The sequence below is a fragment of the Hibiscus syriacus genome, unplaced genomic scaffold (genome assembly GCF_006381635.1).
Source record: "Hibiscus syriacus cultivar Baekdansim isolate YM2019G1 unplaced genomic scaffold, ASM638163v2 tig00002237_pilon, whole genome shotgun sequence".
NCBI classification, from domain to species: domain Eukaryota; kingdom Viridiplantae; phylum Streptophyta; class Magnoliopsida; order Malvales; family Malvaceae; genus Hibiscus; species Hibiscus syriacus.
In genome coordinates, this window is record NW_024061918.1 from 260,476 (window position 1) to 272,815 (window position 12,340).

The window sequence follows — 12,340 nt, forward strand, 5'->3', positions numbered from 1 at the left end:
AACCTTTTAAGACAGGGTGTAGCCTTACACAACACTAAGACTTATACCCCAAAGTCTTAAGAGCAGAACCCTTCCTAAGAAGAAATTGCAAATAAGAAAACTTTGAATATCCTCACAATGATAGATTGTTTACAAATTGAAGCTCTTACACACACCCAAGAATATTAGAATAAAAATTACAAAGAATGGAATAGTGTTCAATTAAAGAAAGATATAATTGAATACAAATTTGACTATTTGTTCTTTGATTCTTGGAGTAGATTTCTTGTCTTTTCTTGGTTGTTTGAAGACCCCTTTTATACGCTCTCATTGATTTCTATCCATTTGAGGTTGTTGGAGGGAGTTTGAAGCCATTTGAAGCATTAAATTCACTGATTGAAATCTACATACACATGAAGTTTTAAAACAATGAGAAAATTTTGAAACTATTCGAAAGAGGGAAGAAAATTTTTTACCATTAGAATACAAAGTTTCGAAACATTAAGAGAATAAAATATACTTATAATGGAATGTGATCCTAGGTCTTGTAAATGGATAGGTGCACACTTAACCCCCAGGCCACCTTTTTCATTTATTTGAATCTTATCAACAATAGTATATAGAGTTAATTACAATGATAATTAATTATATATACATTTATGAAAAATTATTAATTATATATTGTTGAACCATGTTTTTATTTTGATATACCAAAAATGAATATTTTAAAAGAATTTTTAAGATTATTTTTATTCGATTTTCAAGTTTATATTTGATTAAATTGTTCGAACATTGAAATCATTTTCAAGGACAAAAATTCAATTTTTTACTCATTACTCGTTTTGAAAATTAAATTCATATACTGGAAATAATTTTCAAACAATTTTACAAAGGGTTTTGAACTTTAATCGAGTTAAAAATTGATTTTGAACCCTGCAGTATCGATTCTATTTATGCAGTACCGATACTTTGGATGGGAGCACCGATACTACCTTTGTGGTTTTGACAAAAACCGATTCCAGTATACCATTTTCATATCGATATTCTCAGAATATTGATACCAGTACCGATACTCACATAAGAGTGTCGATACTTATCTCTCACCAACGACTAGATTTTTGTAATTAATGCAAGCATTATCGATACTCCAAGCTAGAGTATCGATACTCAAGGCGTTTGGGTATTATTTATTGCAGAAAACTTCATCCCAACGGCTCTATTAACTCCCACAACAACCCAAACTGCTAGAATTGAATGAGATGATATAAAAACAAGATTTCAAGCCATATGTAAAGACAAGAAATTAAAAAGAAAGCCAAAGCAATTAAATTGAGCCAAAATCAAAGTCAACATTCTTCAATAATCTTTTTTTTTTTAGTGTTCTTATTTTGTTCTTGAATTGTGCAAACACATTCCTAGTGAGGTTTTCTAAGTTTGCAAATTTGTAATTTTTTCTTTGAGAGAATGTTCTCAAGAATTTGAGGTATAATTCTTGAGGGAGTTGTAAGGCTACACCTTGTCCTCAAAGGTTGATACAAATTAGTGAATTTGTGAAAATCCTTAGTTTGGATAGCTAAGGTAGTGGATGTAGACTTTGGTTAAGAAAGTCAAACCACTCTAAAATTCTTGTGTTCAATTTCCTATTTTTATTTCAAGCTTTCACCAAAATTTTTAAATGTCAATTCACCCTCTCTTGGTTAGTTCATCCTCTTGATTGACTCAACATATATAAATTAAATTAAATTTATATTTGTAACATAAGCATTGAATTATTTTTTTTTGTTAAATAAACGAAATGAGAGAATAAGAAGAATAAGGAGAGAGAAATGCATTATTATAATATGAGTTGTATACAATGTATTCTCTAAACTCCATATTTATAGAATAAGGAATAAATATCATATAGAAATCTAAATCTAATGAAAATATTATCCTACAAATAGAGATAAAGATAGTGATAGACATCCACATAAATAAATATTCATAACACTCTCCCTTGGATGCCTATATAAATAATGTACCTCGTTAAAACCTTACTAAGATAAAAATCCCGTGGGAAAAAATATTAATGAAGGAAAAAGAGTACACATATATTTAATACATAAAACATGTTGTCTCATTCAAAACCTTAGCATGAAAATCCAGTGGGACAAAACCTTGATTAAGGGAAAAACGAGTACAAAGCGTATTTACTCCCCTCATGATAATAGCACATATGATATTTGAATATTACAACTAAATCTTGAATAAAATCTTCAAATGGTTCAAGTAAATAATTGTCAAATATTTACATTACTCTTCTTTTGAAGACCGTGAGGGAGAAAACTTTAGAAAATATATCCTTCGATGTATCATCCTTTCAATTGATCTAGTTTATGTACTCGATCTACAGGTTAAGACAAAGCTTGATTTCAATAAAATGTTAAGTAATTAATTCTTTTACTAAGTAAATTGAAATTATAATAAAAATATAAAAGAATATAAAATTAAGATAAATTAAATCATATAAAATTAATTTAAAGGTCTAAAGTAGGAATAAGTTAATAAAAATAATTAAATCAACTTCAATCCGAAGAAAAAACATATTACAAAAATAAATAAAATATATTATAAAAAGTAAAGTCATTCCTTACTTGTTTGTTATGAAAAGAAAATGATTAAAAAAACAAAAAACTAACATAATCCACCTATAAATAAACAAAAAATAACAAATCTTAGGGGGGAACTCAATAATAAACAATCAGTTTAAAAATGAATCCATTACTGACCATGAAAAGGCATAATGACAAATTTAATACCAAACATTTGATAATATGGTCACTTTGACCCTTATTCTCTTTCTTTTAAAAAAAAGAATTTTGATCTCTCAACGTCTTATTCTGGGGAAAACTATCCTTGGTTTGATAGAAATCGTTTTGAGTCAGTCGATCAAGAAAAGTAGCCAAGAGGGAGTGAATTGACAATAAAATTTATTGGAAGCTTTTAAGAAAAATAGGAAAGATGGCACAAGGATTTTAGAGTGGTTCAACTTCCTAAATAAAGTCTACATTCACTACCTTAGCTTCCACACTAAGGATTTCAACAAATTCAATAATTTGTTTCAACCTTTTAAGACAGGGTGTAGCCTTACACAACACTAAGACTTATACCCCAAAGTCTTAAGAGCAGAACCCTTCCTAAGAAGAAATTGCAAATAAGAAAACTTTGAATATCCTCACAATGATAGATTGTTTACAAATTGAAGCTCTTACACACACCCAAGAATATTAGAATAAAAATTACAATGAATGGAATATTGTTCAATTAAAGAAAGATATAATTGAATACAAATTTGACTATTTGTTCTTTGATTCTTGGAGTAGATTTCTTGTCTTTTCTTGGTTGTTTGAAGACCCCTTTTATACGCTCTAATTGATTTCTATCCATTTGAGGTTGTTGGAGGGAGTTTGAAGCCATTTGAAGCATTAAATTCACGCATTGAAAGCTACATACACATGAAGTTTTAAAACAATGAGAAAATTTCGAAACTATTCGAAAGAGGGAAGAAAATTTTTTACCATTAGAATACAAAATTTCAAAACTTTAAGAGAATAAAATATACTTATAATGGAATGTGATCCTAGGTCTTGTAAACGGATAGGTGCACACTTAACCCCCAGGCCACCTTTTTCATTTATTTGAATCTTATCAACAATAGTATATAGTGTTAATTACAATGATAATTAATTATATATACATTTATGAAAAATTATTAATTATCTATTGTTGAACCATGTTTGTATTTTGATATACCAAAAATGAATATTTTAAAAGAATTTTTAAGATTATTTTTATTCGATTTTCAAGTTTATATTTGATTAAATTGTTCGAACATTGAAATCATTTTCAAGGACAAATTTCAATTTTTTACTCATTACTTGTTTTGAAAATTAAATTCATATACTGGAAATAATTTTCAAACAATTTTACAAAGGGTTTTGAACTTTAATCGAGTCAAAAATTGATTTTTAACCCTGCAGTATCGATTTTATTTATGCAGTACCGATACTTTGGATGGGAGCACCGATACTACCTTTGTGGTTTTGACAAAAACCGATTCCAGTATACCATTTTCATATCAATATTCTCAGAATATTGATACCAGTACCGATACTCACATAAGAGTGTCGATACTTATCTCTCACCAACGACTAGATTTTTGTAATTAATGCAAGCATTATCGATACTCCAAGCTCGAGTATCGATACTCAAGGCGTTTGGGTATTATTTATTGCAGAAAACTTCATCCCAACGGCTCTATTAACTCCCACAACAACCCAAACTGCTAGAATTGAATGAGATGATATAAAAACAAGATTTCAAGCCATATGTAAAGACAAAAAATTAAAAACAAAGCCAAAGCAATTAAATTGAGCCAAAATCAAAGTCAACATTCTTCAATATTCTTTTTTTTTAGTGTTCTTATTTGTTCTTGAATTGTGCAAACACATTCCTAGTGAGGTTTTCTAAGTTTGCAAATTTGTAATTTTTTCTTTGAGAGAATGTTCTCAAGAATTTGGGGTGTAATTCTTGAGGGAGTTGTAAGGCCTCACCTTGTCCTCAAAGGTTGATACAAATTAGTGAATTTGTGAAAATCCTTAGTGTGGATAGCTAAGGTAGTGGATGTAAACTTTGGTTAAGAAAGTCAAACCACTCTAAAATTCTTGTGTTCAATTTCCTATTTTTATTTCAAGCTTTCACCAAAATTTTTAAATGTCAATTCACCCTCTCTTGGTTAGTTCATCCTCTTGATTGACTCAACATATATAAATTAAATTAAATTTATATTTGTAACATAAGCATTGAATTATTATTTTTTTGTTAAATAAATGAAATGAGAGAATAAGAAGAATAAGGAGAGAGAAATGCATTATTATAATATGAGTTGTATACAATGTATTCTCTAAACTCCATATTTATAGAATAAGGAATAAATATCATATAGAAATCTAAATCTAATGAAAATATTATCCTACAAATAGAGATAAAGATAGTGATAGACATCCACATAAATAAATATTCATAACACTCTCCCTTGGATGCCTATATAAATAATGTACCTCGTTAAAACCTTACTAAGATAAAAATCCCGTGGGAAAAAATATTAATGAAGGAAAAAGAGTACACATATATTTAATACATAAAACATGTTGTCTCATTCAAAACCTTAGCATGAAAATCCAGTGGGACAAAACCTTGATTAAGGGAAAAACGAGTACAAAGCGTATTTACTCCCCTCATGATAATAGCACATATGATATTTGAATATTACAACTAAATCTTGAATAAAATCTTCAAATGTTCAAGTAAATAATTGTCAAATATTTACATTACTCTTCTTTTGAAGACCGTGAGGGAGAAAACTTTAGAAAATATATCCTTCGATGTATCATCCTTTCAATTGATCTAGTTTATGTACTCGATCTACAGGTTAAGACAAAGCTTGATTTCAATAAAATGTTATTTTAAACAATCAAAATATTTTTGAAATTCTTCGAGAATTCTATTTTAAAACTCTTTAGAAGTTTCAATTCAAAATATACAATAATTATCATATTCTGATCTTGACGTCTTTATAAAGACATATGAGCAAGTAGACTCTCATTGATTCGGATATACCATACACAGTTTGGTCAATTCATTCCATCTAAATATTTAAGCAAATATATTTGTACAAATTTCTTAGAATTTTTAAATGCTTCTAGAATTTTAATCAATCAGAGATAAATATCATTATATATATATGAATCCACAAATCATTAGACGCATTATAATGTTTTTTGTAACTGAAAGAGTAATAAAGTAATTACATCCACCATGAAGTTAAAGTCTTTATGATTCAACTCATTTATACCACACTTGCATTACACCTTTAGGTGTTTGTACTACTCGTCAATGTTTGGAAGTTGATTGAACTTCACTTGAATATCATCTTTCCATTTTGGTCAATTATTTCACATCTATACTCTTAGATTCAATTCCAGATCCTCGATTTATTTCTTTACTTCTATAGAAATATTATTTGTAAAATCACTATCAATAATTTTTTATTTTGGTTCCATTCTTTTCTCGTAATGACATAACTTATCAAGATCTCTTCATTATTTTCAATTTTAGGTACATAAAACTCTTCTAGACTTTTATTATTAGTTATGTCTTGGGGTCTCTTCAAGAGTACTCGCCTCTGTTATATGACCATCTTATCACGGGACAACTAGAGTGGCTAACCTTTTTTTGAAATCAATACTCACAACCATAATTTAAAAATCAATAAATCAAAACAATAATAAAATGCCTTTACAAAACGGAGCTCCGTGACATAGTTTAACCCGATTAATACGACTAATAATACATAAGTAAGGGTACTATGAATACACATTCCCACTACAATAACCAACTAGTACTCTGTGAGGAAATGCTAGAAATCCTATTATGACGGCGCTACTCGAACAACTCAATATACTATCCTACAAACAGAAACATTCGAAAGTTGAGCTTCCAAAGCCCAGTAGTATAATCGCTAATCTATAGCAACATATGAATCTCATAAACTTAAGCATGCTATAAGACATAGTAATAAGTAGTAGGTACGTGCATGATCCTAATCAACTGCAACCTACTTATGGTTTAACAGTTTTACCTTTTTAGCGTAAGTCTCTCACTTCCCTTAGTCTCTACTAAGGGCCTCTCTATGAGTAAACGAATACGAGGTCTCTAACCTTGGTATTATCCTACAATGCATCATCATGCAACACGATAGTACCTAATATCACAAAGACACCAGGTACATTCACACAATAATAAGTAAGCATAATGGTGTAGTTCGAGCTCATTTTAGCATCACTGAACTCACATGCATGTTTGCTTACTAGAGGTACCTTGGGTAAGATTTGGGTCACATAGCATCAGCATCTCATAAGTACCCTAGGTGTGGTATGGGTCACATAACATCGACACAATGTAAGCATCTTAGGCTAGGTCCAAGCTGTATAAACAAATTTTCATTTTTTATTAAAAAATTTCTTAATTTTTAATTAAAGAACATGATTTAAAAAATCTTGTCTCGAATAAAAACTGGTTAGAGGAGTCGCCACCAATATTTGATTAGGGAGTGAATGGACAGCCAAAATGTTTCGTCATTTTAATAAAATTTTAATTTAAAAAATTATTAAACAACGTTTTAAGGTCTGCATACCAAAAAATTGAGTTCGGGAGTTGATTACGCGTGGGGAAGGATTAGCACCCCCACTTCACCCTAAATTGGTACATAGTCGATTAATTAATTGTCTTTGCAACGAGACTTACAAGTTCAAATTTAATTTAGTTAATGATCCATTCGAATACATATTTTTGAATTTTAGAACATAACAAAATAATATTTAATTATTTCTCATCGAAAAGAATTAACCTCTAATACCATGAGGCAGTCAATTCATACTCCAATCGAAATAAATAAAATATTATGGTTCCACTGTAATGTTCGAATACATGAAATAAAATAAAACAAATTAAATTAAAAATCACCAATCCTTTTAGAAAGAATATTCGATTACTTAAAGACGTCGAGATCAGATCTTTTATAAGTTCTAACAATCTTTTCGCGATGAATTTAAAAAGAAAAACATTTTGTTTTCTTTCGTTTCCAAATATTAGGTGAGGCCAAATTTTAGGGCTTCACTTGACGGGACACACATTCATTTTAAATTTTTCAGAAACGACTTTCTTAGACGTTAAGATAGTCATTCCATGACAACCTTAAAATAAAGAGAGGTTACCTCTAGTCCAATTATTTGGTCAAGTCAAGTGATGCTTGTGAGGGTATCATACATATTATGAAAAAATGATGTCATGTGATTAGTAAATAAATCATTCGCATACTCATACATATATCAACATATCAACATGCAAAACAAATATATACAACTAATTAAAGAAGAAAATTACCTAACAATGGACTAAATTAAAAGGAATCTAAATTGAAGGACCTTCGGCGACGATGTCAGCGACTAGGTTCTCATAGTCATGGACTTGATCCATTATCGGCTTGACATCAGTCATCTGGAATTTGAGCCATTCGCCGACAACGTACTTCTTGATGCTAGCATCGTCCGCACCATACTTTTTATCGAGAGTATCCCATATTGCCTTGGCACTCCTTTCTCTAAGGAACATATCAAATAATTTATTTAACATGTGACTGAGCAGATGTCCTCGCACCGTTTTGTTGTCTTTCTCGTACTTCTCGTAGGTATCGAGTGTAGCAGCGACAGTTGCTAAGGCATCATCATTGAGAGGACCATATCAGCGTTATTACCGGTAGTTAGGGTTGGCGGCATGGTAGGTAGTGGCTTGAGCAACATGTAGTCAAGATCAAGTTGCTCGAAGAATATCAGGATTCTTTGGGACCACCTTCTATAATTCTTTCCATCAAGTGCATCGAGCTTGGAAAGATCGGGTATCGGTTTACTCAAAGGTGTTGACATGATTGCAGTATATTTGAATTCGTTTCTAAATTGTTGGATATATGAACTGCAAAATTAAACTGTTAGCACTGACTGGAAATATAAACAGTAATTAAAAGAAACATATTTGTAAACCATGTGATGGTAAAAACCACTGCCTTAGAAACGAATTCGCCCTGATGTGTGTAATTGCTGCAGTAGGCAGACTCTCCCCCGAGGTTAACACGATCGCTCCGAATTCCGTACACCCGAAACCAGAGTGGACTGCTGGTAGTATTGCTTTTCTGATCAGAAAGCACACAGAGAGAATATTTAAAAAACACTTGGAAAGTGAATTCTGAATGTTGAGAGTGAGTTGAGAAGCTCAATATAGCTCTCTATTTATAGGCTAGAAATAGGGTTAAAATCGTCCATAAAATTTCAGGATTAAATCTCTTCTTTGTAACAGCTGAAACGTCTAGATGAACCTAACTTAGAAATAGTCCAGGTTCATTGCATGATTATTCAGCTGTTATAACTCCCAAAATTATATCATGTAACCACTGGAATTAAATCAAATAACTCCTGATATTAACAGCTTGTCTCCTCTGTACAAAGTTGGAAATCAGTCCAGATACATCTTAACGTTCTTTGATTTAATTTAGGGAAAACTGTTTAATTTCTGATAACTCATAAACCAACTATTATCATTTTGAATTTAAACAGTCCTCAGCAGCCTATAAATATCAGTTGAAATCTTTCACATTTTCCATTTGTTTCTTTCAAAGAAAAATTCCTCAATAATTTTCTCTAAAAAGATAGTATCTGTGCGGACGTGTCGAAGACACATTTTACCACGACCACGACCACGACCACGACCACGAGCCGAGCCGAGACGAGACGAGACGAGACGAAATAGACGGCGGCGGCGGTGCGCGAGAGTCCCCCTTGTTCTCTATCACTCAACAAGGAACTGGGAAATCCAAACCTTAAATACCCATTCTCAATAGTGTTTCCAATACTATGTGGGATTGAGCATTGTCAACAAATTATACATTTAGTATCACAATTATCACTTTTGTTCCTTTTGAACGTTTAGTCTTGATTTCATTTTGGTCACCTGCTGTTAAAAAATTAAAAGTGATGATGATATGTCACCATAAGGCAATTTCACATCATCATTGAAAAAAAATTAAAAAAAAATTATGTCATGTTAGCAATTCTGTTAAATTTTTAACAGTGAGTGACCAAAATGAAACCAAAATGTAATACTATATATGATTTTGAAAAAAAAACAATTGAGTGACTAAAACGGAGCAAAAATAATAGTTAGGTTATACTAAACATGTAATTTACCCTAAAAAATGCATCCTAAAGAGTTTTTATCCTTTAGAAAAAATTACATTCATGTTTGGATCATCAAATAACGTAAAATTCATGTTCATGACTTTGTCCAAAAATGAGACAGTATGCTATTTTTTTTGTGAGATTCGGTGTGTTTTGTCTAGGATATTTATATTTATATATATTATATTATATTATATTATATTTATATTATATTATATTATATTATATTATATTATATTATATATATTATATTATATATATTATATTTATTATATTTATTATATTATATTATATTATATTATATTATTATATTATATTATATTATATTATATTATATTATATTATATTATATATATATATTATATTATATTATATTATATTATATTTATATTATATTATCTATATTATATTATATTATATTATATATATTTATTATATTATATATATTATATTATATTATATTATATTATATATATTATATATATTATATTATATTATATTATATTATATTCTATTCTATTCTATTCTATTCTATTCTATTCTATTCTATTCTATTCTATTCTATTCTATTCTATTCTATTCTATTATATTATATATTATATTATATTATATTTATATTATATTATATTATATTATATTAATATATTATATATTATATTCTATTCTATTCTATTCTATTCTATTCTATTCTATTCTATTCTATTCTATTATTCTATTCTACTCTACTCTATTCTACTCTCTACTCTACTCTACTCTACTCTACTCTACTCTACTACTCTACTCTACTCTACTATTCTATTCTATTCTATTCTATTCTATTTATTATTCTATTCTATTCTATTCTATTCTATTCTATTCTATTCTATTCTATTATATTATATTATTATATTATATTATATATATTATATATATTTATTATATTATATATATTATATTATATTATATTATATTATATTATATTATATATATTAATTATATTATTTATTTATTTATTATTTAAGGTCTAAAATCCATTCCAAATCCAAAGGTCAAAAATGAAACCTAACAGGGTAATGCTAGCCTAACCCAGCAAGCAAACCCGGAGGCCCAATCGAGCAAGAAAGCCTAACAGATTAGGGTTTTACACTTAGTATCGACGCCGCAATGAACTAGGACCGTTGGATCAGGCTTTTTGATCCAACGACCGAAAATACATCAAGGGACCCCACGATCACTGATCAACAACGTGTGGAGGCCTAACGCCAGCAATTGACCAATATTTTCGGAGCAAACCTAGCAAATCGGGAACAAGGATTTTTTTTGAGATTTTCGCCAACACGAACAACAACATGCCGGGTAAAACGAGGACGAGGGAAACAACCTCATTATAATCAAAAATAGCCTCGTCATGGGGCTATATAAATAAAACGAAAAAAAAACATCGAGGACACCGAGAAGAGCAATCGAAGAGCACGAAGAAACAAAGCAATATAAAGCAAATATACGAAAACCCAAGCCAAAGTAAAAAAGCAAAAATGTTCGAAATCAAAAACAAAAAAATCAAAGCTTAAAGTTTTGTTTCATCGAAGGTCGTTGGGAACACATAGAAGCCTCGTTGAGAAAGGAAAAGCCACTGTAAGTTGAAGGGACATCGACAGAAAAAGGTAAACCCGAAACTTTGAGTTTAGATCTATGCCGGTGGGGATCCTTTTGGGATAATCGGACATTGGTTTTGGGTTCACAGGTTTGACGGGATCATTCTACAGGTAGACTAGATTTTTCGGCCACAGGAGGCGGTGGTCAGAGCGGTGGTTGACGGCGGCTTTAGGCGCAGGTGGTCAGCTAAGTAGGGGTGATCAAAGTTGGGAGAATTATAAGAGAAGGGAGACGAGACTTTTGGGTGAAATGGTTGAAACGAATGATTTTTGTGATTTTTAAGCTATTTATAGGGGGACCTTTGTGTAATTACCAAATAATTAAATTATTTTCGCAGTCCTTGCAGTTTTGATGTGTAATTTATTTTGGCCACTTGTTGTAATTTTTCCCTTGAATTTTAAATTTTTTCAATTTAATCCCTATTTATACTTTCTATAGTTTGTAATTTGGTCCCCTAACCTTTTTATTTATTCATGAAACTTTCATCTAGCATCAATTTGACCCCTAAATATCAATTTTTTTTACAATTTAATACTCTTTAGTATTTGTATTTTTAATATAATACCTTGATCTTTTATTTTATTTTATTTTATTATTTAACATTAATTACTTTTTTAGGCAATTTTAAATTGATCAAAGGTAAGTAATTTGGATAGAATTTTTATATTTTTTATTTTTATTTTCGCAATTAAGACAGTCGGGAAATCAAATTAGTCCCAAAAGGGCAGTGCAAGGGTGCTAATTCTTTCTTGATTATAATCGAATTCTTAATCCTATTAATTTATGGTAAATTGTAGATCAGATAAATGGTAGGTTAAGGTGTCCGATCAACCTAGCTTAAAATGATCGGTAGCGTCTCCATCACAATAATTCAAGTCAAAACCCGATTTTGGGTCTAC